Here is an 18,819-nt window from a genome sequence, read left to right on the forward strand (position 1 = left end):
TCAATCGTCAAACATATATTAAACTGGGCTTCGAAAAGAGGTGCTGTGCTCATCATTTTTAAGAGTATAGGACACAGTTATGTCCTCTGGAAGTCTGTAATATAAGGGGAAATAATATAAACATGTAGCAACTTAAAAGGCAATATATGACTTACTACTGTAAGAGACTCCCGAAGTTGTAATACATTTATTTGCAAATGAATGAGACAGAGGACTATATGCAGCCAAGTGCCCTTGCGTTCAGATAAGGGACAGAGCACTTAGGCTTGAAGGAGCACCAGGTTCATGAAGGAAGACAGATTTTAATCTGAATCTGGTCCAATACTGCCAGATAGGTAGACAAGGTTAAGGAAAACATTCCAGGTTGGAGAAACAGAGGAACAAAAGTAGGAATGTGAGAAAATGTAGGCTCTGTTTAGGAGGCTTGAGTAAAATAGGATGGATGGATTCAGGTCCTAAGGAGGCTGAGTGGCTGGAAACGAGGTGGGAAAGGGGGTTCTGCCCAGCCATGAGCTTCTTACTCATAACCTTCTGTACAATAGTGTTACAAAGGCAAACATTAAAAGGAGCTTTAGCTCAGCAGTGGTGTGCAGGAAAAAAATTATCATACCTCATTTTAGCTTTAATTGCTTTTATAATTCTGAATTTGCTGGTAAATGCAAATGCTTAATTCTAAATACGTGCGCTCTGTCTTAATTAGATAAAATAATCCTCTGTTGGTTGGGTAGTTCAGTAAATTAGTCCCTAGGCTTAAACTCCCCTGGATCATGTTGTTTATACATTAATCTGTATGCACTCTTAGAGATAAATGGAAAATAAGTGGATTTTTTTCAGAGACAAGTTGTAACTGTCAGCACACTTTTGTCAACCTTAAAAATAAAATAGCCAGTTAGATTACCAAAAAAATGAGTTTATTCAAGAATAGCAGAGGAATTGCAATTTGGGACATTCAAACTCTGCCAAACCACAGGCAAGTACAGAGAACAAAGGAGAGAAGTATTCTTTTATACAGGAAAAAAGGAATTTGGGAGAGGCTGTTTGTTGACTCGAGGTAAGAGTTTGGGGTTGTGGCTACTTCTCATGGGCTGAATTGTGGTGGTTCTCATTGGCTGGGTTGTTGCCGGGTGAGGAGAAAATCTTCCTTCCTCCTGCTGGGGTGGTAAAGTAAGCTGCTTCTTATCAAGATATGTAAAGTAAACTGCAAGGAGTGGTACATGCATCAGAGCTCCCCCTTCAGGACCCCCATTTTTAAAAAAGATTTTATTTATTTATTTGAGAGAGAGAGATAGCAAGCAAGAAAGAGAGAGAAAGAGAGCGAGGGAGAGAGAGAGGGCATGAGCAGGGAGTGGGAGGGAGAGGCAGAAGGAGAGGGAGAAGCAGACTCTCTGCTGAGCAGGGAGCCCCACATGAGGCTGGATCTTAGGACCCCGGGATCGTGACCTGAGCCAAATGCAGGTGCTTAACTGACTGAGCCACCCAGGTCCCCAGGACCTCCATTTTGAATGAGATTTTCCTTTACTTAGTTTCACACTTTCAAATTTATATCCTCTGCATTTGACTAAAAATTGTCATGTTTATTATAAAAATTAAAATTCACATACATATTCTGTCATACGTGTAGAATTTCTTCTACAGTTTTAAAACTACAAGTAAAAATTACATTCTGCTAGACAAAACTGAGTAGAGGATCTAAATCTCTCTATTATATATACAAACATCTTGCCAATGCAGCAATCAAGGTCTTACCGATAGTGCCACATTTATTTATAAGGTATATCCAAAAGGAAGCACCCAGTACAAGTATCTCTGGCAGAAATGAAAAGATATGTTCTCACAAAACTCACTGTCTCACTGGAAACAATGGTGGTGATGCTGACCATCATTCTCACTTATTGAGGGGCTGCTGGTTATTGGGGACTGTCCCAGGAACTTTACATACATGATCTGATTCCATCCTTATATAAACCTGAAATCATCATCACCATTTTAATAATGAGTCAGCTGAGTTTCAGAGAGGTATTGAAGGCATTAGGAAAGAAACCATAGAACTTGCATACTCCATCATACCAATTCGTGTGAAAGTTCTGACATGGCTTCCCTTTTCTCATTCACTGACTTCTATCTTCTGTCTCTTCCTCTTAAGAGAGAAATATCCTGAGACCCAGGAGAACCGAATCAGTTTCTAAGTTATTGGTGAGGACTGCCATTTGGAAAGAAGTGGGGTACAGGTTACTGCTGGAGAGAGTGGGTTCCTGCTTACCCAGAAATCTTTCTTGCAGTTTCTCCTTGCTGTCGATCAGTCTGTCACTCACATGTTCCACCTTCAGTTTAATGGGTCAGGGGCTTCTTCACTTGGTTAGTTAACTGCACAGAGCCGAATATAATGCTAGTGTTGATGTGGAGAGCTCATACTTTAATTTTTGTATAGAGCATTTAGAATCAATGATATAAGCACCCAGGAAAATTGATGCCATGGCTTTGGAAGCCTACACGAGATCCTGTGGCTTGCTGTCTTTGTGTAGCATTTACACCTCAGACAGGCCTTTCCCTCCATGAAAGATACCACCTGGACAAAAACAATTTTAACACTAATGTCTTCCTTTTGATTGCATTAGATTTGCAAATTAAACAGATTAATGGTAGTGTTCTGTGTTCCTCTCAGCTCTTCTGTTTAATACTCTTATCTGACAAAGTGTAAATAGAAGACATAATTAATTACTCATGACTTGCATGTCAAGTTGCATAAAAAATTACATCCCCAAGACACCCATTATTACATATCTGACTGTTCTTTGAAATTGGTTTTGGAAAGAAAAAGCCTACCTGAAGATAAGAGTTTTGTTTGTTTTTCTCTTTTTATTTAATTTACTAGAGTATCTTAAAAAGGATGTGGGAGAACAACATTAACTGTTAACATGATTTTCAGGAGCTTAACTTCATTTGCCCAAGGATGTGTTATTTTTGCTTTTTTACATTTTTCTGTCTGGTTATGAGATGCTAAGTCTGTATATGAAAGTTATAAAAATGATGATGCTTGAGGCACCTGGGTGGCTCAGTCGGTTAAATGTCTGCCTTCGGCTCAGGTCATGATCCCAGGGTCCTGGGATCCAGCCCCAGGCGTTGGGCTCCGTGCTCAGTGGGGAGCCTGCTTCTCTGTTTCCCTTTGCTCCTCCCCCTGCTCCTGCTCTGTGTGCTCTCTCTCTCTCTATCGTGCTCTCTCTCTCTCTATTGTGCAAATAAATAAATAAAATCTTTTAAAAAATGATGATGCTTGCATAGAAGGAAGGCCCCAGAATATGGCTATTACTGTTTTAGAATATGTCCCGCCAAGAAATTATTAGCCAAGCACACTCTGCCATACCATCCCCTCCCTAAATTGTTGGAACCTTGAGCTGGGAAGCGTACTACCAGAGCTGAAAATAAAATAGAATAATTGTTCAGCCATTTCTTCTGTCTCATCTGTTTGAGTTGATCTGAATGAAATGAGGTCTGTGCTTTAACTGGAGAGCTCAGCATTTCATATTTAGCTCTCAATCTGTTTTATGATAATTTTTGAAGGAACAGACTGCTCATGACAAAATGTGCTGTACTATTATTAAAGGTGTCCTGCCTTTATAGATTTCTATCACTTTGAAGCAAAATGATGGGAAGATTTTTGAATGATCATATTTTTCTAAGTTTTTAATATTTAATACAATGTAATAGGTATCTCAAGTTGGAGAAAACAAGAACCTGATGGAAAAAAATGTTAGGGTTATCAATGGAACAAGACAGCATAGAAGAAAGATTACTTGCCCACAACCACTTACTCACTTCACCCCTCTGTAAAAATGAAAATTAAAATCACTTCTACCTCCTGGGATTACAGTGCAACGTAAATGAGATAATCTCTGAAAGGACTTCGTAAATTGTAAGACACAATTTAAATATATGATATTATCTTACTAAAAACAATTGTATTCCCTGTTTCATTTGCTCTGATACACACAGGTTTTCTTTTTCCACATTTATGTGTGTCCATCCATGTGTGTAGTGCGTGTCATGGAGGGCTATGCTTAATACTGTAGTATGCTCTTTTGCTTTTTAAAAAATAAGGTTTACCCTACCCAAGTTAATTTTGGGTCACCTATAATCATGGCTTGATTATATGACTGGTATGATTGAATATATAAAATTGATTAAATATATACATCTAATGGCAACATATTTTCATGTCAGCTTTGCCTCTTATCTATAGATCAGATCATTGAATAAAAAAGAATTTTTAACCTAACTTTGTACATGTAATATTGTCAAGTATTCTATTCATACAGTATTTATGTATATGATCATTACTCATCTTTTCATCTTTCATATGATATATTGAACCTTCGTTCATTCATTCTTTCTGTGAACATTCATTGAGCAACAATTATATGCCAAATCCTGTGCTAATCATTCATTGTTTCTTTAGGTCTCACTCATCTGTGGGTATAAATTGGTACATATTTACAGTAACTCCTAGTATAAAGCAGTCAGCCCCATCAGTACACATGGGGCAACAGCCTTCTTCCTATAAAGGGCCCACTTGGGTATTTCTCACGTGGGGCATTTGCTAGTGAACCCCAGTTCCTCTGAGTGCCCCCTCCGCCCTTCCAGGATCTACGTTCCCCTATTAGACATCTCCCCCACTTCACTGGGTGCTTACTACTCCTACAACCCCAACACCTTCCCTGCCTCACTCGACATTTTCTGTCCCCCTGATAACGGAGGATTTCTTACTTGGTCAAGCTTGTGTTTTGGTTTTTGTATTTCCCATCGGAGCTTGTCAGCTGTGAGCCCTTGGATTTCTGGAATTCCTGTCCCACTAATTCTTCAAGTGTGTGTGAATTCCATTTAAACACAAGCTGAGATCTGATTCTGCCTCCCCATCCTATAACATTAACAGTAGCAAAAATTACTTCTCTAATTTGATCTGCCTCACATTTACCTCGTCTACTTTCTAGTCAAGTCAAATAAACTGGTGGACGGTGAAATAATCAAATGCTTAATAGCATGCAGAAAGATAAACAAACAAACATGAAGACAGCCTAACTACAAAGAAAGAAGAAAGATTGTGTTAAATACATTCTCTTTTATGGTCTTTATAAAAATTTGGCATCTTAATTGAATGTGAAAATAGATACAAAGTCAAAATTTAATTTATGTTTGATACTCTGCCCCAGGTATTTATTTCTCAATTCCTCCATGGTTGGGATATTACAAATTATTAAAAGCCCTATTTATCTCAAAAGTATTTGCATTTTACATTAAATGTCCAAGTAAGTAGCTATTTTACATGAATTCAAAATTAAAATTTAAAAAATAAGCTTTATTGTCCACATGAACATACCTTAAATTGAAGGAGAATTTTATGTGAGTCTGTATAATCATCATCATGTTCTAACTAAAAGAGAATAAAATAAAGAAAATATGAAAACCAGGCTTTATTTATTGAAAAAAAAATAAGAAATTTACACCATTTCGAAGTTCCCACTTCTGATTATTGTTAATATTAAAAAATCCCAGAGTTATGGAAACATGGGGAATATGTTATACTTTAAGTGTAATGCTTGCTGGTTACATCATTTTAAGAATTATTAGTGAGCATAATCCAAAAGGTTCTAAAATACATTTATTTGGAAATTTAAATTCAAAGAGCAGATCATTTTCAAGTATTTCACAAACATGGCACTGATTTTTTAGAGCATGCTTGTCCAGAAGAATAATTCAGGATAGCCAAATCCTACTAGACCTCTTTCTATAGAAGTCGTACAAAACTTGGATATGTGCAAATCAATCAATGAAAATAATATCAATTTCTTCCTTTTAACTCAGTAACTTAAGATTAATAAAACACCTATTAAAAGAGATGAAAGCAAATGTAGTAAATGTTACTGAAATGGTTTCATATTGTAAATTAAAACTTCTATATATGATCTTTCAGATCATATAAAATTCATATAAAATTTCCTTAATGAAGTTTTCAAAATACTATGTGAAAAAAAATGGGTTTTAAGTTTGTGATTTCATGGCTCTTTTCATATGCTGATCTCAGTTCAATGCCAAGTCTCTCTCTTTTCACAAACCATCTGGGAGATTGACAAGTTGCATCTCACCAGATGGCCTAGCATACCAACCTCTCACTTCCATGGCACCATACCTTCATGATAAATCCTGGAATGCTTTGATACAACGTTTCTGCTCAGGAAGAATTCCACAGCTCATGGCATTAAGGGCCAGTTCACCATTGCCCACCTCATTTCTCAAGGTTGAGACTGGACATGATTTCCACCAGTGTTGAAGTGTTCTAGGACACAGAAGAATTTATTCCAACTGTATATACTCACCAGCCTCCTATTTTGCTATCTTTCTACAATTTCTCTTCCAGCCCCATCTTTCCTTCTCTACTCCCTGGTCTATACTTTTATTATTTACACTTTATATAGAGAGAGCCTTCTTCTTTCCTCCTTTTCTCATATATAAGTCACTGGAAAATACACATTAAAACATCAGAAAATAACTACTCAGTTTTAGGTTCTGGGAAGGGGGGAGCAGATAATATCTTCCTGAATCTAGCGTGCAGCCTGTTTATATTTTGTAACAAGAAATTTAATTGCCTGTGTCATTTTATAGAATAACTTCATGGTTTTTTTTTTTAATTTTTTTTAACTTCATGTTTTAAAGGTACTGCCTGTGACTAGGCTCTCAAGGCCTTTCTACTTTCCTTTTGTCTTTGTAAATATCAGGGAGGCACTACAGAAGTCATGAAGGACAAGGACATGGAAAGGGCTTTTATTTTCCCCCAACTTAGAGATCAAATCTGACTTCAATTTCTTCCCCCAAACGCCCCCACTTCTCTCTTCTGAACTCCTCTCATAAATTTTATGAATTCTTCTAGCCCTTTGGTATTAAAGAATAAGTGTGAGTCAGAAATGTCTACAAATACGATAGGTCTTATTTCTCTGGTGCCTTGAACATCTCTTAACATATTCAATTTTAGCTTCCACTTTTTTCACTATCTTTTCTCTTTCTTGACTTTCAGGCTTTAGTGCCTCTGTATTCTCTGACAAACATAGAAACTGCCCATACCTCAGGTCTTTGTTTTGAATAACGAGCCTAAGTGCCTGCCACGTTACCCTTCTCACTGAGCAGTGGTTGAATGCCCCAGATGTGCTACCAGTATAAACACAAACCATATCACATTAGAACTTTGCCTCCAGGAACCTTATTTCAAATCTCCTTTTGACTTAGGTTTTCAAAATGCTATCTTAGGCCTTATTTTATTTCTCCCATTTCCTCCCCAGCATGGCTATAACAACAGCATACCCCCATCATTTTTATATGTGGAGGTTTGTTTCTCTTTTTCTCAGATGCAGAGCCATAGGAGATTGTCCACACCTTGCCAGAGACAGGAATAGCTTGAGGGAACAGCCTTCGCTCAACCCAACGTGATACAGATCCCAGGCAAGCTTAATGGTCCCCCCCCCCCCCCCGGGTGTGATTTTGTTGTCTAGAAGAACATCAGCCAATCTTTCCCAGGAATCCGGCATGTTCTATTTGTTGTGGAGGAAAAAAAAAAAAAGAAATGACATAATCAATGAAAGAGGAACTTCTTGATACAGAGAGAAGAGATTAGTTTCAGCAGGTGGTAGGAGAACTGCCAACTAATTCAGTTAGTCAGAGGTAATGAAATTGGGCAAAATCTGTCATCTCGCTTTTCTGTTTAAAACACATAAATAGCTTCCCATAGGTCTTTGGATACAATCCACACTCCTTCATGGGCTCAAATTCCCTCCCTGATGTAGTTTGTGACTACTTCTCTAGTATCATTTCTCCAATTTCCTCACTTTTTATGCTGGGGTCATTCTGAATCTTTCTCAGTTCCTCATACTCGACACTCATTCTCACCATCCTCCAGTCCACTGAATGTGTCATTCTCTCTGCCTAGAAAATTCCTTTATTCCACACTCTCCCTTTAACGCAACAAGCATATGCTCCTCCTCCGGATCCCAGCTAAGATGACCCTTTATCCACAAATCCATTCTTGACTCTCTCTGTTCCAGACTAGGAGAAGAGCCTAAGTTTCTTCCTTCTCCCTAGAATTCCTCCCCACTCCATTCCTCTTCGTCCATCTGGAAAAGCCTTGTTTTTTTCCTCAAGATACAACTTAAAATCTTCACTTCTTTGAAACTGTTCCAGCCACATTCCAAGTGTAGTAGGCTCCTTCCTCCTTAATGCATCCCTATAACATGAAGACATGTCCGTCATTGGTTTAGTTGCACTGTGGTGGCAATATTTGTCCATGTATTTGTATTCCTGGCTGGGCTGTGATATTAACTTCTTTTTTTTTTTTTTAAAGATTTTTATTTATTTATTTGACAGAGAGAGAGACAGTGAGAGAGGGAACACAAGCAGGGGGAGTGGGAGAGGGAGAAGCAGGCTTCCCGCAGGGCAGGGAGCCCGATGCGGGGCTCGATCCCAGGACCCTGGGATCATGACCTGAGCTGAAGGCAGACGCTTAACCAACTGAGCCACCCAGGCGCCCCTGTAATATTAACTTCTTGAGGAAACAGATTGTCTTAGAGCATAATAGGTCTTTTTTTAAATTTTAATTCCAGTGTAGTTACCGTGTCTTCATTATCTTTGTATCTTGAAAATGGTCTTTCCTTATCTGTTCGTCCTAGACATGTAATTACTTTTTAATCATCTGTCTCCCAATTACTCAGTAAGCTCTGAAGGGAGGGACCATATTTTGTTCACCACTCTTTACCTTTCACAAAGGTTGGCACATACAGGCACTCAAATACTTTTAGAATAAATGTGTACATTCATATTAACTTCATACAAATGATAAATCTTTCTGTAAGTAGTCACAAAAAGGACAAGACAAGAGACTCTTGATGGCTCTTGATTAACCTTTACTAATAATGTTTATGATTTATGGTAAATCAGAGATTATAGAAAAATTCATTTGGTCTGTTTGGATATAATTCATTTGCCATGGTCCCATGAAAAGCAAAGATCTAGAAAACATAGTATCTGAGGATTCTTATAAAAAGTTATAACAAGTAAATCAGATAAGAATATCAAATTGTCTAATTTATCAATGGCCCTATAAAATCAGCTAATATAATCAAAGGACCTACATACCTATTGTCATCTGCATACATTTATTTTGTCATTCAACACGCACTATTGATCACCTAAAATATGTGAGGCTCCTTCGATAGGAAGAATAATGGTCTCCCAGAGTTGTCTACGCCTTAACCTTGGAACATATAAATATGTTACCTTGTGTGGCAAAGGAAGCTTTGCAGATGTGATTAAGATTGAAGAGGTTACTAAGACCAAAATTATCCTGGAATTTCCAGTTGGGCTCAATCTAATCACAGGAGTCCTTAAAACAAGCAAAAAGTAGAATAGATCAGGATGCACTCAGAGAGACTCAGCCCTTTCTGGCTTTGAAGATGAAGGAAGAAGGGCACAAGCCAGGGTATGCAGGCAGTTTCTAGAATCTGGGAACAGTCCTTAGTTGACAACCAGCAAGGAAATGGAATCTCAGTATTTTACAAATGCGGAGAACTGAATTCTGCCAACAACCTGAATGAGCCTCCAGAAAGGAAGCCCTGCCAACATCCTTGATTTTAGCCCAGTGAGATGCATACCAGATTTCTTACCTATAGAATTGTATAGTAATATATTTGTGTTGTCTTAAGTTGCTCTATTTGTAGAAATCTGCTATGGCAGCAGTAGAAAACTAATATAGCACTGGACTAAACTCTTACGAGAGAACAATAATCAAGATATTTTCTTAATTATAGTCTCTTCTTCAAGGACTTCTTGAAGACTGCACAACAGCTGGTCAGGAAAACAGATGTATGGACAAATAATGCCACTATTGTAGCAAGTGTAATTAAACCTACAATAGAAATATATGAGTTTTATACTTCAAAAATAGTGATGGAATTAAGGAAAAGTCAACTCTATTCGGAGTAGGACCAGGGAAACTTTCAGAGAAGAGGAAATTTTAATATGGATTTTTAAGTGATAAATACTAGTTTTCTAATTGGACGGATGGATAAAAGATGCAGCACCAGTTGGTAAAATGTTGGGCTAAGAAGGGGTGCAGTTAGAGATGGGGTAAATAGATGGGTGTCACAGGGACTTCTTTATCACACAAAATGTTTTTGAATAAATAAGGTGGAAGGATTTGCATTTTAGAAATTATGATCTAGCCTCTGTGTACAGAATAGAGAAGAGGCAAGACTGTATGCAGGGAGTCTGCTACGATAGTCTGAGCAAGAAAGGATGAAGTATCTGCCATTTCCCAGAACTTTATTATGTGTCAGCAACTATACTGACACTTTATATATATGTGTGTGTGTATATATATAATCTAATTTAATCCTTATTAGTCAGTCCTGTGAAGTAGATGTTATCTCCAACTCACAGATAAAGAAAGCAAGGCTCCCTCCATAAAGATGCATCCCCCCAAAGAGGTAACAAAAATGGGATTCAAACCCTGACGTTAGTGAGTTAAATAAAACTTGCACTCTAATCCGCTTTTCATGGCAGGAACAGGGGACTAAATTAAGAAGATGGGGAGAAACTTAATTAGTAAGATCGACTAGGCTTAGACTGATTAGATGCGGTGACAAGAAAGAAAAAAGTTAGGGCAACTACTAGTTTTCTGACTTGAATGATTAAAGATGGCACTGTTAACTAAAGCAGAGGCCATAGTAGATATGTTTTGGGACAAGGGTGGGGTGAGATAAAAGTTAAGTTTTGGGTGAATTTAAGGTGTGAACAGGATATCCAAATAGAGATTTCCAGAAGCCAGGTAGATACAAGCTTGGAGTTTAAAACTAGGACAGGGACTGAAGGTGGCATTTGAAAATTATCTACCTGTAGGTAACTTTTATAAACTAGAACATTTCATATAAAAATCTTGAAAAAAATCTCCTATTTCTAAGGGACCGGATACGAGTCTATCTTCAACGCTTTGAGAGTCACATGGTCTACCAACTGAGCCAGCCAGGCTCTAATGGACAGAGTACAAGTCTATCTTTAACTCTTTTCTGAAAGAAATTCCCACCCAGGTTTAGGAGATGGCTCAGCCTCACATCAATGTGCTCAATGTCAGACTGGGGCTGATGGCAGAATGGCAGAGGACCAACGGTCCAGGGATCCTACCCATGTGTCCTGCCTGATGGGGTCAGAGCCCTGTTCCCATGAAAGACCCTCTATGCCATACAGTCCTGACCCTCTGTGCCATGGCAGCCAGTGTGAATGTAAGCATTTTGCTTTAGATAACTTTTTAACCCCTTAGAGAACATTCTGACTTCCACCCTACCCCCCAGTTAGCTGCATATCAGTCAATTAACAGAGTGACAACTCAGCCAAAGGAATAGTGAAGGCCAGTTTTGCAAAGAATCGTTAAATCTGGCTTGAGCTTGCTAGTGGAAAATGAGAGACATTTAAGACAAATACTGCTCCCTGTTCTCTGATCAAAATCTTTTTAAATGAAATAATTACCGTCAAATATTCTGGTATGGAATTTCTTGAAACTGCCTGGTTACTTTATTAGAGGGGGAAGCAGGCGCTAACTGCAAAAGACTACCTCTGTTGTACCAGACACACAAGAAGAGATTTTCACCATTGCAGAGCTATTTATACACAGCCAGCTTCTGTGCTCAGTTCACACACACACACAACTCCCATTGATATCCGTGGAAGCTACAGACATGTGGCTGGAACAGAACTTGGCCCACGGAGCTGCTAGGCTTGGCATTCTTTTGCTCACTATGACAACTTCAGAACTGGATCTCTTAGCATATGAGCTCTCCGAGAAGAGTTCTTGATTTCTTTTTTTTCTTCTTCCTCATTCTCTTAACCTTGAAATACAAAATGGAGATTGGAGACACTACCAGCCTCAGTGGTCCCTCACTGTATGAGGGACTTGGAGAAATGGAGACCTTCCAGGTTCTGGATTCAAAAACTTGACAAAAAGCGCTGTAGTCCCCAGGGTATAGACTAACAGTTTGACTTCCCAGTCACCCGGGAAATAAAGGCAGAAGATGTCTTGAAACAACTTTTGAACCCAGAAAATTCTCAAGTCCAAAATTTAATTTACAAATGACCTGTTTCAATAAATGTTTGAGATCTGTCACTAATATGTCCCTTATCTTCTTTCTTATAGAAATTGTTCCTTCTCTAGTCCAAGTGATTCTGGTGGGGAGTAGGAAGACTCCTGCTCCCCGCCCCCCCTTGTATGGTTACACGTCAGACGAGGGAATCAGGGTATCCAATTCCCTTGGACAGAAAAATTGGTCCAGAGGTTGGCATATGAACCAAAGAAAGATAATCAGTGTATGCTACTTCAAAGATTATAGGAGCACAGGGAAACTGAGACTCCTGAGATCGGAAATTGAAAGGATTCAAAACTTTTAGCTCTTTGGGGACAGTTTTCTACCACTTAGAGAAAACTTGACAAATAATATAGCCAACAGAGAGGAAAGCAAAGATATTAAAGAAAAAAAATAATTTGATCATCTCATTTAAGTACCTGGATCCAGTCATGCCTGACTGGATTTCCCCAGTACGAGAGAAAATAAATCCCTTTTATTCTTAAACTGGATTGAGTTCAGTCTCCATAATTTGTAGCCTGTGAAGATTTAACCAAAAAAAAAAAAACCTGTTCCCGTTAGAGATTATCTCCCCTAAAATGTACTTTTTCCATCCCATTCAAACACTCGTATTACAACAGCTCTACACATACAGAAACTTTCCTAAATAACCGCAGGGGAAATACGTCCTTTGTAAATTACCGTGGATGCTCTGCACTCTAAAAATGAACGTAAAGCACAGCATCTCCACGTCTCTTCTCTATAGGGAAAGAGGAAGCCTTGTGGATGCGCTTTGAGGAAGCATTTCATTGTCCTGGCTCTTGCCCCGTGCAGCACCTGACGAAGGCTGAGCCCAGCGCGGATCCCCAGGAATGGATCTGGCAACTGGGAGAGCATGTTACAGGGCTCAGTCCACTTGACCAGCAACCATCACTGAATCAGTTCCCCCCAAAATTGTTTGAGTGCATTTTTAGAGAAAGGAATGGTTCATGGTTGGTAGTTACAGAACCACTGTCTGCAGAGGAGTGAACACCAAGGATGGAGGCATCGAGGATGGGATTTTCAGAAGTGGGAAAGCCCAGAGGAAATCAGGTGTCTTCTGCCACTGTGAAGTCATGCTGCTCACATCATCCCAAAGACGGAGGAAATGGGACTCAGCCTGGATATACATGGATTGGAAAAAGAGCTTACAAAACAGGTTTAGTTACCTTCATTTAGCACAGCAATGAATCCGCCCAGAACCTTAATCGTTTCTCTGTGTGGTAGATTGCCATCAGTCATCCAGAAATATGTGTCACCAATAAATACCTACTCTCTACTTCCTGAGGAATTTGATTATTGAAGAAGTTGTTTGCTTTCAGCATGGTCTGATTCCTGACATCATTATCAGGGTGTGTTTTCTCACATATGGTAACTCATTTTCCAGACACCCACCTTAATACTCCTATTCATATGCGGGTTGCAATATCCATTAGACATAGAAGTCTCTCTCACCATACACACACAAACACCCAGCATAAAGCTAAAAAATGTTGAAGTTTAAGTAGTTTCACTCATCTAAGGGAACTGCAAGCATTTATTGAACTGTAGGGGTAACTCTCAGGCAAGGCTCTAGTTAGTCACAACTTACATCTGTCATTTTCTGCAATTAAGTCATCTTTAAACATTATGTTTCTCTTCCATTTTAAAGTATGCATTTATTTATTACTGAGTAATAATAGGAGAGACCATTTAGAGGGCTTGCTATATGTTATAGTAAGCACCTTATATACATTGTCTTACTGAATATTCACAGCAACATGAGACAAGTGAAGTGACCCCTATTTTGCAAATGAGAAAAACAATCCTCAGACATGCGAAATAACCAAGCAAGTGGGATTGACTCCAAAGCCCATTCTCATATCCACTAAGTAAATTTCAATTATATTGTTGTATATTTCCATGGAACTTTATATAAAAGGATCTCAAAAGACCAAAATCCTCTATGCATGAAGTTACAAGCACAGCCATCCCACTGATCTGCATATTTTTCCTCAATACATTTCCCCTGAGTCTATACTGATCCTCTCAATTCTATCATTTTTGAGTTCTTAGCAGTAAAGGAATGTAGGAGAGGGAGGATGAAGGGAAAGGGAAAGGAAGAGAGAAGCATACAGATTACAATGAATTTAGAAATCAAGGCAACTGTGACTCATGTTGGGTGACATTTCCCTCTGCCTCCTTCCAGTGCTGCCATTGGAGATGGGCTTCTTGCTGGTTGGGTTGAGTATCTGTTCCACAGTCTCACTACTTTACTCCCAGCACTCTTTTCCTACAAAGGGCTGAAGGTAGTGACCAGAAAACGATCTTTCTCATCCTTACTCACAGGTCGGTTTGGGTTTCATGGAATCAACTGTAACTCTGCTCTCCCTCTCCCACTGATTTCCACGTTTACTTTGCCATCTTAGGCAGATGACTCATCGGCAAACCTCCTTTCTCTGCCCAGGAACAGCCAATTCCTTGCCTGGGAATTTTTAGTTAAGAACACACTTCCGGTAAGGACGCGTATTGCCTAGTGGGGCTTCCTGAGAAGCAGAGTGGCCCTCATATACTGGACGAGGGATGTAGAAATTTATTTGTGATCTCTAACGTGTTGCAAAGATGAAACCAAATCCTATTCTCATCTTTCTCCTCATCTGATGTTTAAAAAAAAAATGCTTGAAATCTTGCCCCACAAAAGAACATTTGCATCTGATCTGTTTAATCTGATAATCATACATCCTCTTAGAAAGTTACCAGATAGTTTAATGTGTGTTAGACTGAAGTGTTAGGATTAGAACTCCTTGTAAGTGTAAACTGAAGTTTTCCATGGCTATTCATATTATTATATAAAAGAAAAATAACAAAAAAGTGTTCTTATTCATTTGAGGAGGTAGCTGGTATTTGCTAGCAAAGGAGAACTGCCATATAATTAACTGTGTCAAAATGTTTTCTTTGTTCACAGTTAATCTAACTGCAGCTGCTAGAAGGCAGAATGCATAAATATGACTGTGTACTTTTAATTACAGAAAATGACAGGCGTAAGTTGTGACTGGAGCTTTGCCTGATACTGTTATAGGCGAAAATATGGCTCAGAAACTCATTGAATTAATAAGTAACCTTTTGTTTTTTATGGTGTCAAAATTTTATAGATGTTAATGGCCACAAAAATAAAACAAAAATTCAGAATTTTAATCAGCCAAAGGAAATGTAAAAAAAATCCTGTGTAACATATATAGAGAAATCATGGCGCACAATAACCAACTTTATGCCAAATAGTATTTCACCCATGGGACTTTGTCTTGGAGAAAGAAGTGGTCCACATATGTAAAGTCTCTAAAGATACCTTTAAGAATTATTTTTTTTTCCAATTTTCCTCCCCATTCCATGCAAAAAGTCACTCCCAATTTAAATGTTTATCCTAGGTGCTCTATTAATAATGAAGAAAAAAATAGTTTCTATTTGATGATTTTTGTGTCCGATGGTATATAGCAATGCCCATACGTGGAGAGATCCATATCCCTGGGCCCTGGAGTTCATTCCTCTCTCAATGTTTATGCCTGCGAGATAGTACTGACTAGAAGCGAAGTAACACTTCGTTCTTTGGGACATTGTTCCCCTCCTCTACCATTAATAGCTGAATAGTATAGCAGAATGTTCACTAGGCTTTACATCAAACAACACGTTAGATCTTCTTTGTAACCCTGAATACTTAAAAACGTCTCTGAAAATCAGTTAATTCTTCTACAAGGATGAGATGGGTTAATTCATGTTAAAGTCTTAAATATAGTGGTTGCTCAAACTGTTATTTTTAAAAATTTCTTTCTGGCGATTATTTTCTAAATCATCCTTCTCTTTTAGATAACTTTCTTCTTTTTCTGTGCAGTGTCAGGCAGATAGAGGATGCGGTTTTGGTTAGAGAGGTTTCGGGAGTCACGGTCAGAGCTGTGGATAAGTGCTGTTTTCCAGCTTTCTTGTTGTCTTCATTCCACTATTTATCCCTCTACTCAGTCACTGTGGGGGTGGCTGTCACCCTGGTGACAGCCGTTTTGTGCTGCGCATGTGGTGTGAACACTGGCCTAGTGCAGGGTATAAACAGGTTCTGCTGTCGCAAGTAATTCACTATAAGCAGATAAGCTATTGCCTTTGTTCTCTTGGAGCTCTGCTGTTGAAATACACTAATAATAGAACATGTTCGTTGAAATTGTGCCTCTCCATCTCTAATTACTGCATGCCAACGTATTCTGACTTCTACTGTCAACACCTGAGGGCTGTGGGTGATTGTTTCAGACTGTGTGCAAGGGGGTTCTTCCCCTCATCCTGCCTTCGCCCCCCCCGCATCGCCTGTGCGGTTCCTGGACTGATTCATTTCAATGTGCCGAATGGCTTCAACGAAATAAAAATGAGCATTCAGAAAATATTTTCAAACCAGCAGATGTTCATTGTGGATTGACTCTGTTTAAGGGAAAATGGAACAGTCCCAGACTTTGTTTAGTTAAGACAGTCTATTCATTCTTGAATTCAACTTACCTGATGTTGGTGAGGACAACTCTTCAACGCCGTCCTTACCCCTGCCTCTTCCCCAGAGTCTCCACACATCCCCGACCAGGACTGAAACTGTGGGGCTTTCTTCCTGCTGCAGGCAGTCAACTCTGCTCAGTTAGGCTTGAGGTCTTAGAGAATCTCCAATCCAGTTTCCAAGTTGCATCAATGAAAGAAACTCCACGCTAAACGAATGATCCAAGTTCTCAGAGTAGCCAAAGCACAGGCAGAACAGAAATCCAGATTTCCCATCTGTTGATCTAATATGCTTTCTGCCTCACTTTATTGTCTGTATTTTTTACTGGCTAGTTCATGTCACTGATGTTGCTGATAAAATGTGAACAGAAGTTGTCAGTGGAGGTACAAATCCCAGGCCAATGTGGAAAGTATATCACTGCCAGAACTTCTGTTCGGTTTTTGTTACATCTGCTTGGGATTTTATGCTCAGATTACACGAATCTTCTAAAAGACCCATGCTATTTTCGTGCCGCTTTCATTTACTCCCTCCTGATACATTTTATGGAATGAGATCAAAATGATCAAGTACATTGCATGTACTTGCACACTCAAAGTTGAATTTTAGGTGCCTCCAGAATTTGCTCGAATTCCATAATCTAAAACCTCAGTTGAAGCTGGGCTGTCCTCCAAGTTTGCTCTAAGCGAGGTGCAAGAGCATCATGTACTTTCCAGAAGATCCAACCTGCTATTTCTGAAAGAAAGAGTATAGTACCCCTAGTATATTTACTAAAGGCAAATTGTTTTTTAATAGATAGATTGAGGAGGCATTTATTAAAATACTGATTCTTATCCATGGATGAACATAGATGTATTTTTCCTTGATTTAGGCATTCTTTCAGACCCTTTATGATTGTTTTATTAATTTTCAGTGCCTTTGTTTGATTTATTCTCAGGCATTAAGATGTTTTGGTTGCTGTTGATCATGTTTTTCTAATTTGTTTTTGTAGACTTATTGGAACAAAGTTGATTTTTATGTTGATCCTGAGTCCAGCATCATAACAGAACTCTCTTATTGGCTCGAAGAGTTTGTCTTTCCATTTCCTGACCTCATCTTGTACCCCCAGCTTTGCTTTAACCACACTGAGCTTAAATAGTTCCTAGAGTTCTCCAAGCATTTTCCTTACTCAGAGCCTTTGTTCTTCCTGTTTCCGTGCCTCAAGTGTCTTCAGCTCTTCACGTGATTAACTCATTTGTCTTTATCTTTCAAGACTCCATTTAAAAATCAACATATTCCGAGAGGTTGTTTCTGCCCACACCATCAAAAGTGGGCTCTCCCTCTGTTTCACTTTTGTGAAATCACCAGCACAAGTTTTACATCCTTTGAAAAAATGTATCACAAGCTGGAAATATTTTTATTTACTTATGTATTTACATCAAAATACAAGTTTCAGTGGGGAAGGCATTTACCAGTGTGGCTCACTATTGTCTTTTCTGCACCAACAATAGAGTCTGTCTGACAGATAGTAGCTACTCAGAATATATAAAAATACAGAAAGAGAGAGCTGAAGTTATGATAGAAGATCTCAGGTTATAGCATAGAAGATACATTTCTAAGCATATAATGGTACACTTTGTATCCATTGTCAAAGGACACAAATAATATAAATCATAATGAATATTCATGACAAAGAAAAATTGCAAAATTTTCTGTTCCAACTACTGTCTCAAGGTAGTATGCAGGAACAACAAAAAAAATCAACATGCTATTGGCCCCCAGGATTTAAACAGTTTGCCATCTTTTTAGTTTTATATATGATAACCTATATTAACCTATAACATATAGGTTAAAAGCATATAACAATACAAAAGAACTTACGAAAAATATTCAGTAAATAATAGTTCGGGAATCACTTGCTTCAGAAACTCAGAACAGTAAAGAATAGGGTTTATTTGGTCAAAGTTCATTAGCACAGTGTTCTGTTAATGAGCCTTGAATCTGCCATAGGCAAAAAGTTATTCTGATGTGCCAAATAAATGGATCAAGTATCAGCAGTGCATCTGGTTTTGTTGAAGAGCACAAATGACCAAATGAGTGAATAAATTAAAAAAATTAAGTTAGTTATGTGGAGGTTTGGCAAATGTAAAAAAAAAAAAA

At 38.5% G+C, this 18,819-nt stretch overlaps 1 protein-coding gene and 1 long non-coding RNA gene across 6 annotated transcripts in view; one reads left to right on the forward strand and one right to left on the reverse strand.

Annotated features, from left to right (window-relative positions):
- PTPRO (protein tyrosine phosphatase receptor type O) overlaps nucleotides 1-18,819 on the forward strand; it is a 235,042-nt gene that overhangs the window by 17,053 nt on the left and 199,170 nt on the right. The window lies entirely within an intron of this gene.
- On the reverse strand, nucleotides 2,447-6,302 carry LOC144382117 (uncharacterized). The gene is made up of 3 exons (XR_013448532.1): nucleotides 6,182-6,302; nucleotides 5,372-5,425; nucleotides 2,447-2,566 (listed from the first exon to the last, which is right to left on the reverse strand). It is a non-coding gene; the product is annotated as an uncharacterized LOC144382117 (long non-coding RNA).

Source organism: Halichoerus grypus, chromosome 6, assembly GCF_964656455.1.
Source record: "Halichoerus grypus chromosome 6, mHalGry1.hap1.1, whole genome shotgun sequence".
Taxonomy (NCBI): Eukaryota; Metazoa; Chordata; class Mammalia; order Carnivora; family Phocidae; genus Halichoerus; species Halichoerus grypus.